Source organism: Geotrypetes seraphini, chromosome 5, assembly GCF_902459505.1.
Source record: "Geotrypetes seraphini chromosome 5, aGeoSer1.1, whole genome shotgun sequence".
NCBI classification, from domain to species: Eukaryota; Metazoa; Chordata; class Amphibia; order Gymnophiona; family Dermophiidae; genus Geotrypetes; species Geotrypetes seraphini.
Window position 1 is genome coordinate 104897612 of NC_047088.1, and position 17805 is coordinate 104915416.

Below are 17805 nucleotides of genomic sequence, written 5' to 3' on the forward strand. Positions count from 1 at the left end.
TTCAGCAGGACAAGAGCCTCAGGCTGCCTCTTCATCGCAGGCTTATGAGTCGGGCAAGTCCCCATGTAGAATCCACAGCTCTAGGCTTATGGCATGGCTCTTATGTGCAAAACTAATCCGCAAGGGATATTCAGACACGGTTATCGCTACTCTCCTCTGGGCTAAGAAGTAGTCTACTATAGCAGCCTACGCTAAAGCTTGAAAGCCTTTTCAACGTTGGTATGAAAATGACCAGGTGGAGCCACTACAGGCCCTTGTTCCGGTCATCCTGGCTTTCCTTCAGGCTGGACTGGAGAAAGGCCTTGCGGTAGCCTCCCTGAAAGTGCAGGTGGCTGGGCTTTCCTATTTCCTGGCGCAAAGTCACAAAGTTTCGCTGATGGCTTATCCAGACATGACGAGATTCCTGAGAAGTGCACTCCAGCTCAGGCCCCTTTCCCTTCATGGAATCTTAACATTGTTCTGAAGGGCCTTGTTAAGGCCCCATAGAAGTCTCTCGGAGATGCTTCCCTTTTGGATCTCACAGTCAAGACTGTGTTTTTGGTGTCTGTTGTCTCAGCGCAGTATATCTTCAAGCTCTCTCCAGTAGGGAGCCCTTCCTTAGAATTACGGAAGTGGGCTTTTCCCTTCTTTTTTCCGAAGGTTGTGTCTGATTTCCACGTCAACCAGGAGGTTTGTCTGCCTGCTTTTCAATCTACAGGCTCAGACAAGCAGGATAGAATTTTGAGAAAACTTGATGTGCTCCAGTACTTGGAAAGGACCAATGACTTTCGCCTTTCAGACCATCTATTCATGCTTACCAGCCAGTCTCGACATGGCAGGCTGGCTTCCAAGGCTTTGATAGCTAAATGGATTTGCATGGCCATCTCTTTGGCATATATTTCCTGTGATAAATAGCTGTTGATTTCTTTCAAGGTGCATTACATCAGGAATGTTGCTTCTTCATGGGCAGAGTCTTGGGCAGTTCCTCCCACAGAGATTTGTAGAACAGCTACTTGGTCTACTTTGCTTACATTTTCCAGATTTTCCAGGGTGGATGTGGCGGCTCGTGAGGACATGCTTATGGGTCCTCAGTCTTGCAAGCAGGCTGTTCTGTCTAGTTAGCCATTGCTTTGGTACATCATGCATAAGGACTCCTGAGTGAATGTAACAGAATGAAAGATTAGGATCTTATCTGGATTATCTTCTTTCTTTCTTTTAATTCTCTCAGGATTCTGTATGGCCCGCCCTTTTTATATTCTGTTTTACCTGGTGTTCTACCCTGCCGGGCGTGTGAGCTTGCTCCGCCCTTCCAGACTAGTTATGCGCTGGGAGAGTTCGGCGCGCTGGCTAAGGCACACAGCAAAGGTGCGTGCCTTAGTTTGCGCCTTTGCAAAGTGACTGAGGACAGAGGACATTTGATAAGTATAATTAAGAAAACTTAGAAGTAAAATCAATTGTTGATAGAACTGAAGAACAGCCAGTGGTTGGTGTATTAGACTAGCATTTTAGTACTATTCGAACTGTTATTTCAATCTAGTCAAAATGGCAATTTGTAACACATTCCAATTGTTACTGGGGATGTTTTATTTGATCTGTTACAGGAGCTGGTGTAGTGATGTCAGGTGCTCTGAACCTATTCCTATTCACCTTTCTTGGCATCGGCCAATTAAGATGAATAAACCAATTGGTTCTCACCAATTTTTGTTCAGAACAAGGCCCGTTACAAATCCCTGTAGTAAATACTATCCGTAAACCTTTCAAATCTTATAGAAATAAGACTAAGAATATAATTTTTAAAAAGCTGGAACAAATTGATATACCAACCCCATCCAATTTTTGTAATTTTAAAGGGTATTATCTGAATATTAGATCTGTGAGAAACAAGGAGCAGGTTTTAAATGATTGGCTGGTGAAAATGAATCCAGACTTCCTATTTCTAACAGAAACATGGATGGTCTCGGACAAGGATGCTATTATGAAAGAAATTTTACTGCAAGGATATAAAATCCTTCCACTATCCAGAAGTTGGAAAAAAGGGGGTGGCTTAGTGGTAATTTTAAAATAATTTTTTGATTTTAATGAAACTGATTTTAAATCCACAGAGGATTTGGAAATTTTAACTTGTAAGGTTTCAAACATTCAGTTGGAAGATTCACTGTTTATAACATTATTTTATGAAAGATGCAACACTCAGCTTTAAAAGGGATTTATTTAATTGGTTAACTGCTGTTCTTACCAGGGGGATATTTTATGAGGAAATGGGACATATTTTGTTTACACCTATCCCAAAAGATCAAAAGACATCAGTTGCCCTGAAATCCAATTACAGGCCTATAGCGAGCAATCCATTGTTTACCAAACTTCTGGAGGGATTGGTTAACTTAGAACTAGTGAACTATTTAGACAAATTTAATATCCTTAACGAACATCAATCAGGATTTAGAAAATGTTTTAGCACAGAGACATTTTTAGCTCCAATTTTAAATCACCTGCCTGCCTCCTGCTACCACAGTCCCGCTGGCCCAGAGCAACAACGCGATGTTAGGCCCACAGGCTATAACAGAACCACGGGAAGGCCTCCAGCCCCCACAGCCAGAACCCAGGAGGGCGATTAAACAAATTTTAAATAAACTTGAAACTTACTTTTTTATTTTTATTTTTTTTTTGACTGCACTGGGGATTCATTGAATCCCCCAAAGGCCCTTACCTCATTCCACTCAGGTAAACCACAGGCTCCTGCTGCATGCACTCACTGGGATTCAGTGCCTGGAGAGAATCCACCTAAAATATTATTTTTCTTTTGTTTTAATTTTATTGGTTTCACAGGCCCTGAAGTTCTGCCAGCTCAACCAATCAAATAAAAACAAAATGCCTTTGGGGATTCTGTCCAGGCTCGGAATCCTTGATGCTCCTGTGCTGTAGGATGGCAGGATGCTACAGAGAAGGAGCCTGAATGCTGTGCTGGCCTCTGATTGCTCAATAAACAACCATGAGGGGATTTGAGAATTCTCTGATAGTATAAGATGCGGAGGCCCTCCAAACTCAAGCAACCTGGAGCAAATGGTAAAAGAGCCGACAAGAGGAGACACCACCTTGGACTTGGTCCTAAATGGTCTCACCGGACCGATAACAGAAGTAGAAGTCATGGTTCCACTGGGAACGAGTGATCACAATGTAATCAACTTTAAACTTGACATCGGGAAAGGGAAACATACCAAAACCTTAACCACCACCTTAAACTTTAAAAAGGGTAAATACGATTGCATGAGAGCCATGGTAACAAAACGACTCGAGAAGATGGTGGACAAACTTGAAACAGTAGATCAGGCATGGTGCCTATTGAAAAATACTATTGCAGAAGCACAAGATCTCTACATTCCGAGGATTTCCAAAGATCGGAGAACTAAAGGCAAAGGAGAACCGGCATGGCTTACCATACAGGTGAAGGAAGCCATAAAAGAAAAGAAGGACTCTTTCAAAAAATGGAAATGCACGAAGACAACCGAAGCCTGGAACAAACATAAAGATAAACAGAAGAAATGTCACAAGGCGGTGAGGGATGCAAAACAGGACTATGAGGAAAAAATAGCCCAGGAGGCTAAAAACTTCAAGCCCTTCTTTAGATACGTGAAAGGGAAAAAACCTGCAAAAGAGGCAGTGGGACCCCTGGACGACAAGGGAAGAAAAGGGTACATCAAGGAAGATAAACAAATCGCAGACAAACTAAATTCCTTCTTTGCGTCCGTCTTTACGAAGGAGGACACCTCAACAATACCTGAAGCGGAGAAATTGTTTACAGGAGAAATAGAGGACAGCCTCACCACAGTTGAAGTGAACTTAGATCAGATATACTACCAGATCGACAAACTTAAAAGTGACAAATCCCCTGGACCGGATGAAATTCACCCGAGAGTCTTGAAGGAATTGAAGGTTGAAATCGGAGAGTTATTGCAAAAACTTGCAAACCTGTCAATCAGAACTGGTCAGATACCAGACGACTGGAGGAAAGCGAACATCACGCCAATCTTCAAAAAAGGATCGAGAGGAGAACCGGGCAACTATAGACCTGTGAGTCTTACGTCTGTCCCCGGCAAGATGATTGAATCACTGATCAAGGATAGCATAGTTCAGCACTTGGACACACACGACTTGATGAAACCCAGTCAACATGGATTCAGGAAAGGGAAATCGTGTTTGACGAATTTACTCCAATTCTTTGAGACCGTGAACAAGCAAATTGATAGTGGAAAGCCGGTGGACATAATATACTTGGACTTCCAGAAAGCATTTGACAAAGTTCCACATGAAAGACTTCTCAGGAAACTACAAAGCCATGGCATAGAGGGAGATATACAAAGATGGATAGGCAAATGGCTGGAAAATAGGAAGCAGAGAGTGGGCATAAATGGGAAGTTCTCCGACTGGGAGAAAGTTACTAGTGGTGTACCCCAGGGCTCGGTACTTGGGCCGATCCTTTTTAATATTTATATCAATGACCTGGAAAACGGAACATCCAGTGAGATCATCAAGTTTGCAGACGACACAAAACTCTGCCGGGCAATCAGATCGCAGGAGGACAGTGAGGAACTCCAGAGCGATTTGTGTCGGTTAGAAAACTGGGCGGAGAAATGGCAGATGAAGTTCAATGTGGAGAAATGCAAGGTAATGCATTTAGGCAGTAAAAATAAGGAATACGAGTACAGAATGTCAGGTGCAACTCTGGGAAAAAGTGAACAAGAAAGGGATCTGGGTGTACTGATAGATAGGACCCTGAAGCCGTCGGCACAATGCGCGGCAGCGGCAAATAAGGCAAATAGAATGTTGGGCATGATAAAGAAAGGAATCTCGAGTAGATCGGAGAAAGTTATAATGCCGCTTTATAGGGCAATGGTCAGACCCCACTTGGAATAGAAACATAGAAACATAGAAATTGACGGCAGAAAAGGGCTATAGCCCATCGAGTCTGCCCATACCAATGACCCACTCCCTGATTCTTACTCTCCTAGAGATCCCACATGAATATCCCATTTTCTCTTGAACTCTAACACGCTGCTGGCCTCAATCACCCTCTGAGGCAGCTCGTTCCAATGATCTACCACCCTTTCAGTGAAGAAGTACTTCCTCGCATCACCCTGAAATTTCCCTCCCCTGATTTTCAGCGAGTGTCCTCTGGTTACTGAGGGCCCTGTAAGACTGAAGATATCATCTTTCACCTCTATACGCCCAGTAATATACTTAAAGGTCTCAATCATGTCCCCTCTCTCTCTTCGCTCCTCCAGTGAGTACATCCGCAGTTTTTTTAACCTTTCTTCATACGTGAGTTCCCTGAGCCCCAAAACCATCCTGGTAGCCATTCGCTGAACCGACTCAATTCTCAACACATCTTTTCGGTAGTGTGGTCTCCAGAATTGAACACAATACTCGAGATGAGGTCTCACCATGGATCTGTACAGCGGCATTATGACTTCAGGTTTTCTGCTGACAAAACCCCTACGGATACAGCCCATCATTTGTCTTGCCTTGGACGATGCCTTCTCTACTTGATTGGCAGCCTTCATATCGTCGCTAATGATCACTCCTAAGTCACGTTCCACCGTGGTCCTGGACAAGGTTTCACCATTTAGTGTGTAAGTTCTGTGTGGATTTTTTTTGCCTAGGTGCATTACTTTACATTTTTTAGCATTGAAGCCCAGCTGCCAAGTTGATGACCACTGTTCAAGCTGTCTTAGGTCCTGCGTCATAAAGTCAGGCACACTGCTTTTGCCAACTATGTTGCATAGTTTGGCATCGTCAGCAAACAGTGATACTTTTCCTCTAAGTCCTTGGGTCAAATCTCCTATGAATAAATTGAATAGAATCGGCCCTAAGACGGAGCCCTGAGGTACTCCACTCATCACTGCTGACGTTTTGGAGGGGGTACCATTTACCATCACCCTTTGAAGCCTACCATCTAGCCAATCCCTTACCCATGTTGTGAATGTATCCCCTAATCCCATCGATTTTAGTTTGTTCAACAGCCTGCGGTGTGGAACGCTATCAAAAGCTTTGCTGAAGTCCAAGTATATCACGTCAAGGGACTCACCGGCATTCAGATGACTGGTCACCCAATCAAAGAAGTCAATCAGATTAGATTGGCAGGACCTTCCCCTGGTGAATCCGTGTTGATGTGGATCACGTAGATTTTCTTCATCTAGAATTTTGTCAAGTTCCTGTTTGATCAGTGTTTCCATGAGTTTGCACACTATGGATGTAAGACTCACTGGTCTGTAATTTCCTGTCTCCGTTCTGCAGCCCTTTTTGTGGAGTGGAATTACGTTAGCTGTTTTCCAGTCTAGGGGTACTATTCCCGTGCGCATGGAAAGATTGAAGAGTACGGATAGTGGTTTAGCCAGAACTTCACTCAGCTCTCTGAGTACCCTGGGGTGTAGATTGTCTGGCCCCATAGCTTTGTCTACTTTGAGTCTTGAAAGTTCGTGGTAGACATTACTAGGTGTAAACTCGTAATCACGAAACAGGTCATTTTGGCTGTTTCTTATTTGTAGTTGCGGACCATCTCCCGGTGCTTCACAGGTGAATACTGAGCAGAAGTATTCGTTTAGCAGTTCTGCTTTGGTAGTATCAGATTCTGCGTAGTTTCCATTTGATTTCCTAAGGCGTTCTATTCCATTTTTGTTTCTCTTCCTGTCGCTAATGTACCTGAAGAAGGATTTGTCCCCTTTTTTAATGTTCCGTGCTAGATCTTCCTCTGTTTGAAGTTTGGCTTCCCTGACTGCCTTTTTGACAGCCTTAGATCTGGCCAGATAGTCTTCTTTTGCCTCCCTTTTCCCAAGATGTTTGTAGGTAATAAATGTTTCTTTTTTCATTTTAATGAGGTCCGAAATTTCCTTGTTGAACCATTGTGGTTTTTTGTTTCTCCGGCGTTTGCTTACTGTTTTTACGTAGCGGCTAGATGCTTCGTTCAGGATGGATTTTAGGTTTGACCACATAGTTTCCGGATTGTCAGTTTCTGCATGGTTTTGCAGCTTTTGATGGACAAAGTCTCTCATGTGGTCGAAATCTGCCTCCCTAAAGTTGAGGACCCTCGTTGCTGTGTTTGATTTAGAGAAGCCTTTCCTGAGGTTGAGCCATACCATGTTGTGGTCACTGGAGGCCAGCGTGTCTCCCACTGATACTTCCGAGACACTGTCTCCATTTGTGAGTACCAGGTCCAGTATTGCTTTTTCCCTGGTGGGCTCTAATACCATTTGTTTTAGTTGTGCACCCTTAATGGAGGTTATTATTCTTTTGCTACCGCTCGTAGTTGCTGAGAGGGTGTTCCAGTCTGCATCTGGCATGTTGAAGTCGCCTAACAGTACTGTGTCACCACGAAAAGTGATGTTCTCTATGTCCTCAATCAATTCTTTGTCTTTGTCTTCCTTTTGTCTCGGAGGCCTGTATACCACACCGAGGTAAAGGCATTTTTCGTTCCCTCTGGTCAGGTTTACCCAAAGTGATTCCCCTGTGTATCTAACCTCTGTGATCCTGGTAGTTTTGATATTATCCTTAGTGTATAGTGCTACCCCCCCCCTCCTAATTTGCCTTCTCTGTCCCGACGAAGTAGATTGTAGCCTGGTATAACCATATCCCACCCATGTGAGTCTGTGAACCAGGTCTCGGATATCGCTACTATGTCAAGGTCTGCATTCCTTATTTCTGTTTCTAGTTCCAGGATTTTGTTGCCCAAGCTGTGTGCATTAACATACATTGCTCTCCAAATTTGTGATGATATGCCTATCCCCGTTAGTGTACTTGCCTTAGGTTCAGAAGTGTGTATACTATGGGTACTTACCTTAGGCTCAGAAGTGTGGGTTTTACTTGCTTCTCCAGGATGGATCCTTACTGCTCTGGTATGTATGTGTGAACCCTCCCCCAACTTACCTAGTTTAAAGCCTTCCGAAGTAGATGTGCTAGTCGATGTCCAAAAACTTTCTTGCCTCTCTTTGTTAGGTGAAGTCCATCAGGTCCCTGTAGTCCTTGTAGCGCTGCTCCGTGATCTAGGAATCCAAAGTTCGTCTCTAAACACCATTCGCGAAGCCACTCGTTGGTCCTATGGATGCGCTCTTCCCTGTCTCTGCCTTTGTCTCTTACCGGGAGGATTGATGAGAAGACCACCTGTGCTCCTGTCTGCTTTAGCTTCCTTCCCAGGGCCTCGAAGTCTTTAGGGATGCTGTCTGATGTGCTTCTGGCAGTATCGTTAGTACCTACATGAATGAGAAACATAGGGAAATGGTCAGTAGGAATCGACAAAATAGAGCAGAGAAGATTATTTACATTGTCCAATTTGACACGGACAAGAGGACATAAAATGAAGCTAAGGGGGGGCAAGTTCAGGACTAATATCAGGAAGTTCTGCTTCACACAGAGAGTGGTTGACATCTGGAATACTCTCCCAGGGGAGATTATTGCAGAATCGACAGTCCTAGGCTTCAAGGGCAAACTAGATGCATATCTCCTTGAGAGAGGCATATAGAGATATGGTTGGCTATAGGGTAAGCCAGGTGTATACCTGGCAGGGCCTCCGCGTGTGCGGATCACCGGACTAGATGGACCGAAGGTCTGATCCGGAGATGGCGCTTCTTATGTTCTTATGTTCTCAGCCCAGGAAGGAGACACGAAGGTTCATGTGGGGGCAGGGCTGGGGGCGGAACGGGACAGGGCTGGGGTTAACTCCAGTAAGTTCTGCAAGAGAGCAGGTAGCACTTTGAGTTAGAGCTTTCCTCTCCCCTCCTTTGGGTTTTCTCTCTCTCTCTCCCTGGCTCTGTCTTTCCTGTCCCTTTGAACTGTTTCCTGTTCCTTTTTCCCCTCCCCCCTCCAGCGTAAAATTATAGTTCTGACTTGTAGTGTGGTTCTCTGGGTAAGTGTCCAACAGGGGGAGTCTGATTCTTTCCTTAGTCTGACTCTCACCTTGAGGGGAAGTAACCTGCAGGGGAAGAGGTAGGGTTCTATAAACTCCCTCATACCTTGTTGGGGGTTTTGGAACTATACTTAAGAACATAAGCAATGCCTCTGCTGGGTCAGACCTGAGGTCCATTGTGCCCAGCAGTCCGCTCACACGGCGGCCCAACAGGTCCAGAACCTGTGCTGTAATCCTCTATCTATATCCCTCTATCCCCTTTTCCAGCAGGAAATTGTCCAATCCTTTCTTGAACTCCAGTACCGTATTCTGCCTATTACGTCCTCTGGAAGTGCATTCCAGGTGTCCACCACACGTTGGGTAAAGAAGAACTTCCTAGCATTCGTTTTGAATCTGTCCCCTTTCAACTTTTCTGAATGCCCTCTTGTTCTTTTATTATTTGAAAGTTTGAAGAATCTGTCCCTCTCTACTCTCTCTATGCCCTTCATGATTTTGTAAGTCTCTATCATATCCCCTCTAAGTCTCCTCTTCTTCAGGGAAAAGAGACCCAGTTTCTCTAATCTCTCAGCGTATGGAAGGTTTTCCATCCCCTTTATCAGACGTATCACTCTCCTCTGAACCCTCTCGAGTAACACCATGTCCTTCTTAAGGTACGGCGAGCAATATTGGACGCAGTACTCCAGATGCGGACGCACCATCGCCCGATACAATGGCAGGATAACTTCTTTCGTTCTGGTTTTAATACCCTTCTTGATTATGCCTAGCATCTGTTTGCCTTCTTAGCGGCCGCTGCGCACTGTGCCGTCGGCTTCATTGTCATGTCCATCATTACCCCCAAGTCCCTTTTTTGGGTACTCTCATTTAATAACATCCCTCCCATCGTATAGTTGTACCTCGGGTTTCTGTTTCCCACATGTAATACTTTACATTTCTCAATGTTGAACATCATCTGCCATCTCGTCGCCCATTCCCCTAGTTTGTTCAAGTCCCTTTGCAATTCTTTGCAGTCCTCTTTAGTCCGAGCTCCACTAAATAGTTTGGTGTCGTCTGCAAATTTTATTATCTTACACTTCGTCCCTGTTTCTAGATCATTTATGAATATATTAAATAGCAGCGGCCCAAGCACTGAGCCCTGCGGGATACCACTCGTGACCCTCCTCCCGTCCGAGTAGTGGCCCTTCACTCTTACCCTCTGTTTCCTACCCGCCAACCAGTTTCTGATCCATCTATGTACATCTCCTTCCACCCCATGGTTCTTCAGTTTCCGAAGTAGGCGTTCATGGGGCACCTTGTCAAAGGTTTTTTGGAAATCTAGATATATGATGTCTATGGGGTCTCCTTTGTCCATCTGTTTGTTAATTCCTTCGAAGAAGTGCAATAAGTTCGTTAGGCTTGACCTCCCCTTGCAGAAACCATGTTGGCTGATTATCAGAAGTTCGTTTCTTTCAAAATGTTCATCGATGTTTTCTTTTAACAGTGCTTCCGCCATTTTCCCCGGAACCGAGGTCAGACTCACCAGTCTGTAGTTTCCCGGGTCACCTCTTGATCTCTTTTTAAAGATGGGTGTAACATTGGCTATCTTCCAGTCCTCCGGGATCATGCCTGTTTTCAGGGATAGATTGCAAATTTGCTGCAATAGTTCCGCTATCTCCTCTAATTCCTTGAGAACCCTTGGATGGATTTTGTCCGGACCCGGGGATTTGTCAGTTTTTAGTTTTTCTATCTGCCTGCGTACATCTTCAAGGCTCACTTCCGTGGATGTTAAATTTTCTGCTTGATTTCCGGTATGTTGGATGTGTCTTCGTTTGTAAATACAGACGAAAAGAACATGTTAAGTCTTTCTGCCACTTCTTTCTCCTCCTTCACCACTCCCTTCCTGTCTCCATCGTCCAGCGGTCCCACCTCCTCCCTAGCCGGTTGCTTCCCTTTAACATATCTAAAGAACGGATTACTACTTTTCACTTGTGTCTGGCTTATAAGGAAGGATTGGTGAACACAACATCAATGGAAAGAAGTTGTATATCCAAATGTCGCCACTGGAAACAAGTTAAGTTGTTTGAAATCTTGTAGTTTTTTGAACTTATGTTATCAGCTCAGTCTTAAACCTTGTAATTTATTTGGATTTCTTTGTCACTGAATGGACTGCAGGAAAATTAAAAATTTTAATTGTGATTAATCGCATTGTGCAGTGGCAATTAATCATGATTAAAATGTAATACTTTAAAAGAAAATACAACACCTCTCTCCCTTCCCTCTAGCCCACCCCACCTTCACCCATAGATCTGGCACCTCTCTCTCCTCCAGCCCCTCCTCTTCAATCTGTTCATGAACAGTAACTCCTCCCTCTCTCTTCCCTTCCTCCCCACCTCTTCTTCCTTCCTCTCTTCTCCCTTCCCTCAATCCATATATACCTCTCCTCCCTTTCTTCTTCCCCCTTCCCATCCATGTGCACCTCTTCTCTCTTCCCCTCCCCTCCTTCCATGTGCACCATCTCATTCTTAGTTTCCCTTCTCACAATCCATATGCACCATCCCCTTTTCTCTCCTTCCCCTCCATCCATGTACACTAACTCCTCTCTCTCTTCCCTTCCCCTCCTTCCAACTATGTGCACCCTCTTAGCTTCCCTTCCCCTCCTTATCACCCATATGCACCATCCCCTCTCTTTCCTTGTCCCCTCCATCCACCTGCACCATCTCCTTTCTCGCTTTTCTCTTTCTCTCAACTCCATCCATATGCCCTTCCTTCCTCTCCATCCATGTGTACCATCCCTTCCTTCTCTTTGCTTCCATTGCATCCAACATCGCTCCTCTGTATCCCTGTATGTTTCCATGTTCAGCAATACCTCTTGGTTTCTGTTCCTATGCTCTCTCCCCATTCATATCTGCTGTGTCTCTTTCCCTGCCCATATTCAGGTTGTCACCTTTCTTTCCTTCTTTTTACCTGCATCCCTCAGCATCTCCTCCCTCTTTTTCAGGTTCTCCCCTCTCTCCTTTTCATCTGCATCCTGCAGTAAGCAGCCCTACTGCCCCCTCCCCCCCCCCCCCCTTCCACACACACCTAGTTCCAGAATTACTCATTCAGGCTGTTCTTGAGTGTACATCTCTTCTGCTCAGTTCAGGCTTATCTTTCTTTGTCTTTTTCATCCTCCTTTCCCTCCCAACTTTGACCCACCTGATGTTCTTACAAATGGGTGTCTTCCCTGCAGCGATTCAGCCAGGTTCTCTCTGGTCAACTCCAAGAGTCTTTTCTCTGAAGCAACTTCCTGTTGCCACATGGGATGAACATCCCTTCCCTTACCTCGTTTAAAAGCAGACTGAAAACTCATCTTTTTGATATAGCCTTCAATCCATAACCCTACTCCCCACTGCCCCCCAACCCTGCCAGCAGATTAACCGTTCCCCTTAACTGTATCCATGACATCCTGTTTGTCTGTTTAGATTGTAAGCTCTTTCAAGCAGGGACTGTCTTCTTTGTGATTCTGTACAGCGCTGCGTACGTCTGGTAGTGCTATAGAAATAATTAATAGAGGTAGTAGTAGTAGTAGAAAGACCCCTGGGGTTGGCCTGAGACAGCCTGGCTGAATCACTGCCGGGATTCATTTGTAAGAGCATGTGGTGACCTCTCATGTCCTTCATAATATCTCAAACCAATCGCTCAGTCCTGTCCATGAGGAATGTAGACTCTCTCTAAATCTTTTGCTTAATGTTTAGGTATACAAAACAAGTCTAGGTCATAACCTTGCTCATCATCAGCCAGCACAACACACAAGCGCACCATAACTCTGTCTCCCACTGCTCCTATGGAACCAAAGAGAGGCTGTGACTCCTGAGCCCACCAACTAGACTTTCAGGTAATTGGCACCAGAACCAACACCTTCCTCGCACATGCTGAATGGGGTTTACAGTGTGTGTTTAGGGCATGTGATTACGTACTCAGTCATGTGCTCACCTCCTCTCTCTGTCATTGGCTGAGGTTTCACCTTAGAAGCACTCTAAGTCTCATCCTATCCCTTCAGCTAGTCGGCAGGTAGTGGCGAGGCAGATGCTAGTGCAGCAGGCGGAGTTTTCCGAAAACTCAAACGATCCAAAGAACGACTTGTGTCCAATCCTCTAGCAGTGGTGGATGTGAACATGCACATTTAGGCCTAGATTCTGTAAAGGACTTCTAACTTTAGGCATCCAAAATGTGGACGTGTACCGACTTAGGTGTGGATAATAAGCTCAATTAAGGACTTTAACAAGCATTAATTGGAACTTACATGTCTAAAGGCTGGGCACGATTCTACAAATAGAAGTCTACAATTTCGTGGACGTCCATCAAAAAAAGCTGTGCCTAAAAAATAGGCTTGGGTGTAGGCATTACATGGGAATGGCTTCGATTTGGACGTCCACTTATAGAATCGTATGCTGCTCAGTGCCCGAATGTGTCTACCTAACACCTACATTTTAGGTGTTGCAAAATCAGGTCTACTTTTGAGCGTGAGCTGGGCATGAGGTAGATGTGAGTTAGGTGGGCGTCATTTATAGGTGAACGGGACTTTTGTTTTTGTTTTTAGAGGACTCCAAGTTGATATTAAGCTGAAAATATGTAATGTAACACTTAAACAAAGCACATGAATAAAATATATATTGCATACTTAACGTGACCATTTTTTTTTTCCATCAAAACGGGACATCTATTAATATTCAGTCCTGCCCCCAATCCCGCCCTAGCCCCACCTCCAATCCCACCCTAGCCCCGCCCCCAATTTCTTCCATTCATTTTTCATGTACACACAATATCTTATTATTTCATAATGGTAACCATAAAATTTAAAAAAACACAAAGCACCCTATAAGCAGAGAAAATGTTAATTATCATTTATATTTGGGGGGTTTTCAACGATGTCACCTAGGTAACTATAGAAAAATAAACAAATATAGTGCAAAATATAGACAGCAGATATAAATTCTCAAAACTGACACATTTTTATCACTAAATTGAAAATAAAATCATTTTTCCTACCTTTGCTGTCTGGTGATTTCATGAGTCTCTGGTTGTGTTTCCTTCTGACTGTGCATCCTATCTTTCATTTCTTTCTGTACTCAGGCCCAACAATTGTCCCTTTCTGTTCCCTCCCTCCTTCCTTCCTATATCCTTAGTGCCCCCAGTGCCTTCCTATGTCCTTAGTGTCCCCAGCGCCTCCTTCCTATGTCCTTAGTGTCCCCAGTGCCTCCTTCCTATGTCCTTAGTGCCCCCAGATCCAGTGTCAGTTCTCCTTTGTACCTTTGTTCCAGGTCTCCCTCTCCCTCCTCTGTTATGATCTTGCCTCTCTCTGCTCTTCCTCAGGGGCTCTCCCCCTCTGTCTGCACCTCCCAAAGTCCTGCTTCTGCCTCCTGTCTTTCCCCTTTGGTCCAGGCCTTTATCTCTCTAGTCTTTCTTCTACTTACAACCCCCCCCCCCCACCTTCTCTGCCGTTTTCTCTCCTTCCTTCATCCCTCCTTCCTATGTCCCCTCACTGCCTTCTAGCCTTTGTTCCACCCCCTCCCAAAAAGCCTACCGGCCTACCTCCCCCAAAGCTAGCCTGCCTGCCTACCTCCCCTAGAGCCAGCCTGCCTGCCTCCCCCAAAGCCAGCCTGCCTGTCTCCCCCAAAGTCAGCCAATCTGCCTGCCTACCTCCACCAGAGCCTACCTCCCCCAGAGCCTACCTGCCTGCCTACCTCCCCCAGAGCCAGCCAGCCTGCCTGCCTACCTCCCCCAGAGCCTGCCTGCCTGCCTCCCCCAAAGCCAGCCTGCCTGTCTCCCCCAAAGTCAGCCAGTCTGCCTGCCTGCCTCCCCCAGAGCCAGCCAGCCTGCTTGCCTACCTCCCCCAGAGCCTGCCTGTCTGCCTCCCCCAAAGCCAGCCTGCCTGTCTCTCCCAAAGTCAGCCAGTCTGCTTGCCTACCTACCCCAGAGCCAGCCATCCAGCCTGCCTGCCTACCTCCCCCAGAGCCTGCCTGCCTGCCTCCCCCAAAGCCAGCCTGCCTGCCTCCCCCAAAGCCAGCCTGCCTGTCTCCCCCAAAGTCAGCCAGTCTGCCTGCCTACCTCCCCCAGAGGCAGCCAGCCAACCTGCCTACCTCTCCCAGAGCCTGCCTGCCTGCCTCCCCCAAATCCTGCCTGCCTACCTCCCCCAAAGCCTGCCTCCCTCCCTCCCTCCCCCAGAGCCTGCCAGCCTGCCTACCTCCTCCACCCCCCCCCCCCAGAAAACAAAAGCCTCCCTCGAGGCCCGATTTAAACTTCCTCCCCGGTCCACCGCCGCTGCTCATCTGCTGCCACTACTCGCACCCGGAAGCCTTCTTCCTGACGTCAATTCTGACATTGGAGAGGACGTTCTGGGCTAGCCAGGCAGCGATTGGCTGGCCCGGAACATCCTCTCCGACGTCAGAATTGACATCGGGAAGAAGGCTTCCGGGTGCGAGTAGTGGCAGCAGAGGAGCAGCGGCAGTGGACCAGGGGAGAAATTTAAATCGGGCCTGGAGGGAGGCTTTTTTTTTGGTGCAGCAGGGGAGGGACAGGAAGCGATCGCCTGTCCCGTTGTCCCCACGCATAGCTTCGGGACGCTGTCCCTGAAAATGGGACATTTTGGCGTCCCGAAGCTGTGTGTGGGGACAACGGGACAGGGGATTTGAAAACAGGACTGTCCCGTTCAAAACGGGACGTATGGTCACCTTATGCATACTTCACCTTCTATTTTGTAGCCTAAAGAGGACTCCTCTTTACTACTAATAGCAAAATATGTTTATTAATGCATTACTGAAGCAAAGCATATGAAAAAAATATATATACATTGCATACTAAACCTCATTTTCAACAGGTTAAGAACATTAAAAGAAATACACTATTCACAGAGAATGGCTTGTAGTTCAGAGCAAGTGAACGTATCTGATGTACAATCATGACATCATTGTGACATCATCAAAATGCACCTAGATGGCAGAATGCCACTAAAGAATAATAGGAACCCCTACCTAAAAGGAAATACTTGTAGCTCTGTGGTTAAAGGTGCTGCTTCCATGGTTCAAAGGTTATGGGCTCAAATCAACACAATTCCCCCAATATCTTCACAGCTTCTTTTTGCTCTCATAAGAGAGTATGGATTGTGGACTTTGCCATTTACAGTTGCACTCTATCTTTTCCAGGGTCCAAAGGGAAATGTATTTTTAATCTGAGATGGCTAGGATCGCCTAATGTATCATATCACCCTGCAAAGAACCTCTGCCTAAAAGAAAGTGCATGTGGCTCACTGGTTAAAGGCATTACTTCTGTCTTTCAAAGGTCATGAGTTCAAATCCTAAGTATGATCAGATACCCCAACATATATTGCTATTTTTTACTGGCATTCTGCTATCTAGGTGCATATTGATGATGTCACAATGATGTCAAGATTACGCATCAGTCACATCCACTTGCTCTGAACTGTAGCCATTGTGTGAGTAGTATATTTATTTTAATGTTCTTAACCTGTTGGAAATGAGGTTTAGTATGCAAACTAGATATTTTTTTCATATGCTTTGCTTGAGTTATGCATTATTAAAGATCTTTTGAGCTTAAAATCAACCTGGAGTCCTGACTTTAGCCCCAAAATAAAATCCACGTTCAGTTATAAGCAGATGCTTCAAGCACACCTAAGAGATGCCTAAGTCATGTCCATCTAAGTTGCACCTAAATAGAGCCCAAAAGACCTAGTTTTACAATTTACATGTGATTTACCAGCTGAGTGTGGTGCAGTGGTTAGCACTACAGCCTTAGCACTCTGATATTGCTGGTTCAAATCTCCTATTGCTCCCTGTCACAGAAGAGAAATTAAAATAATAGTGGTGCAAGCATACAATTTTAATGAAAAACAGCATAAAATTGCTGCCTGGCTGGCCTGGAACTTCCTCCCCAACGTTAGAATTGATGTCGGAAGTGAAGTCTTGTGAGCCCGGCACTTGTACATGCCAGGCCTGGCTCGGGGAAGCAGCAGGGAGAAATCGCATTGGTGGCTTGGGGGTAGGGAAAGAATCGGGGAAGTGGAGAAATTGGCACGATGGCTTGGGGGGGGCAGGGAGAGAGAAAGAAAGGCAGAAATAAAGAGGGGGCCAGGGGGAGAGAGAAAGAAAGGCAGAAAGAAAGGGGGGCCAGGGGGAGAGAGAAAGAAAGGCAAAAAGAAAGAGAGGGGCAGGGGGGAGAGAAAAAGAAAGGCAGAAATAAAGAGGGGGGCCAGGGGGAGAGAGAAAAAAAGAGGGTGGCAGGAGAAGAGAGAAAGAAAGGCAGAAAGAAATAAATATTGCCTTTATAGAAGAAGGAAGTGCAACCAGAGACTCATGAAATCACCAGACAAAAAGGTAGGAAAAATTATTTTTTCAATTTAGTGATAAAAATGTGTCCATTATGAGAATTTATATCTTCTGTCTATATTTTGCACTATGGCCCCCTTTTACTAAACCGCAATAGTGGTTTTTAGCACAGAGAGCCTATGAGCATCAAGAGCAATGCAGGGCATTCAGCGCAGCTTCCTGCACTAAAAGCCGCTATCGCGGTTTAGTAAAAGGGGAGGGGGTATATTTGTCTATTTTTGTATAGTTGTTACTGAGGTTGCATTGCATATTTTAAAGTCATCTGCCTTGACTTCTGATAAAACCCCCAAATACAAATGATAATTAACATTTTCTCTGCGTACAGTGTGCTTTGTGTTTTTTAAAATGTTATTGTTGGTAGATCATTTTGACTTGGTCATTTTAAAAGTAGCTCGCAAGCCAAAAAAGTGTGGGCACCTCTGCTCTAAATATTTATTGTTGGAGTGTGTCCGTTGTATCACAAATGGAATTATAGCAAATAGGCTAGTTTTGATTGTTGAGAGTTTGGTGTTTGCTCCCTGTGTAGTTGTAATTTTATAAATGCCATTTGAAACCGTTTTATGCGGGGGGGAAAAG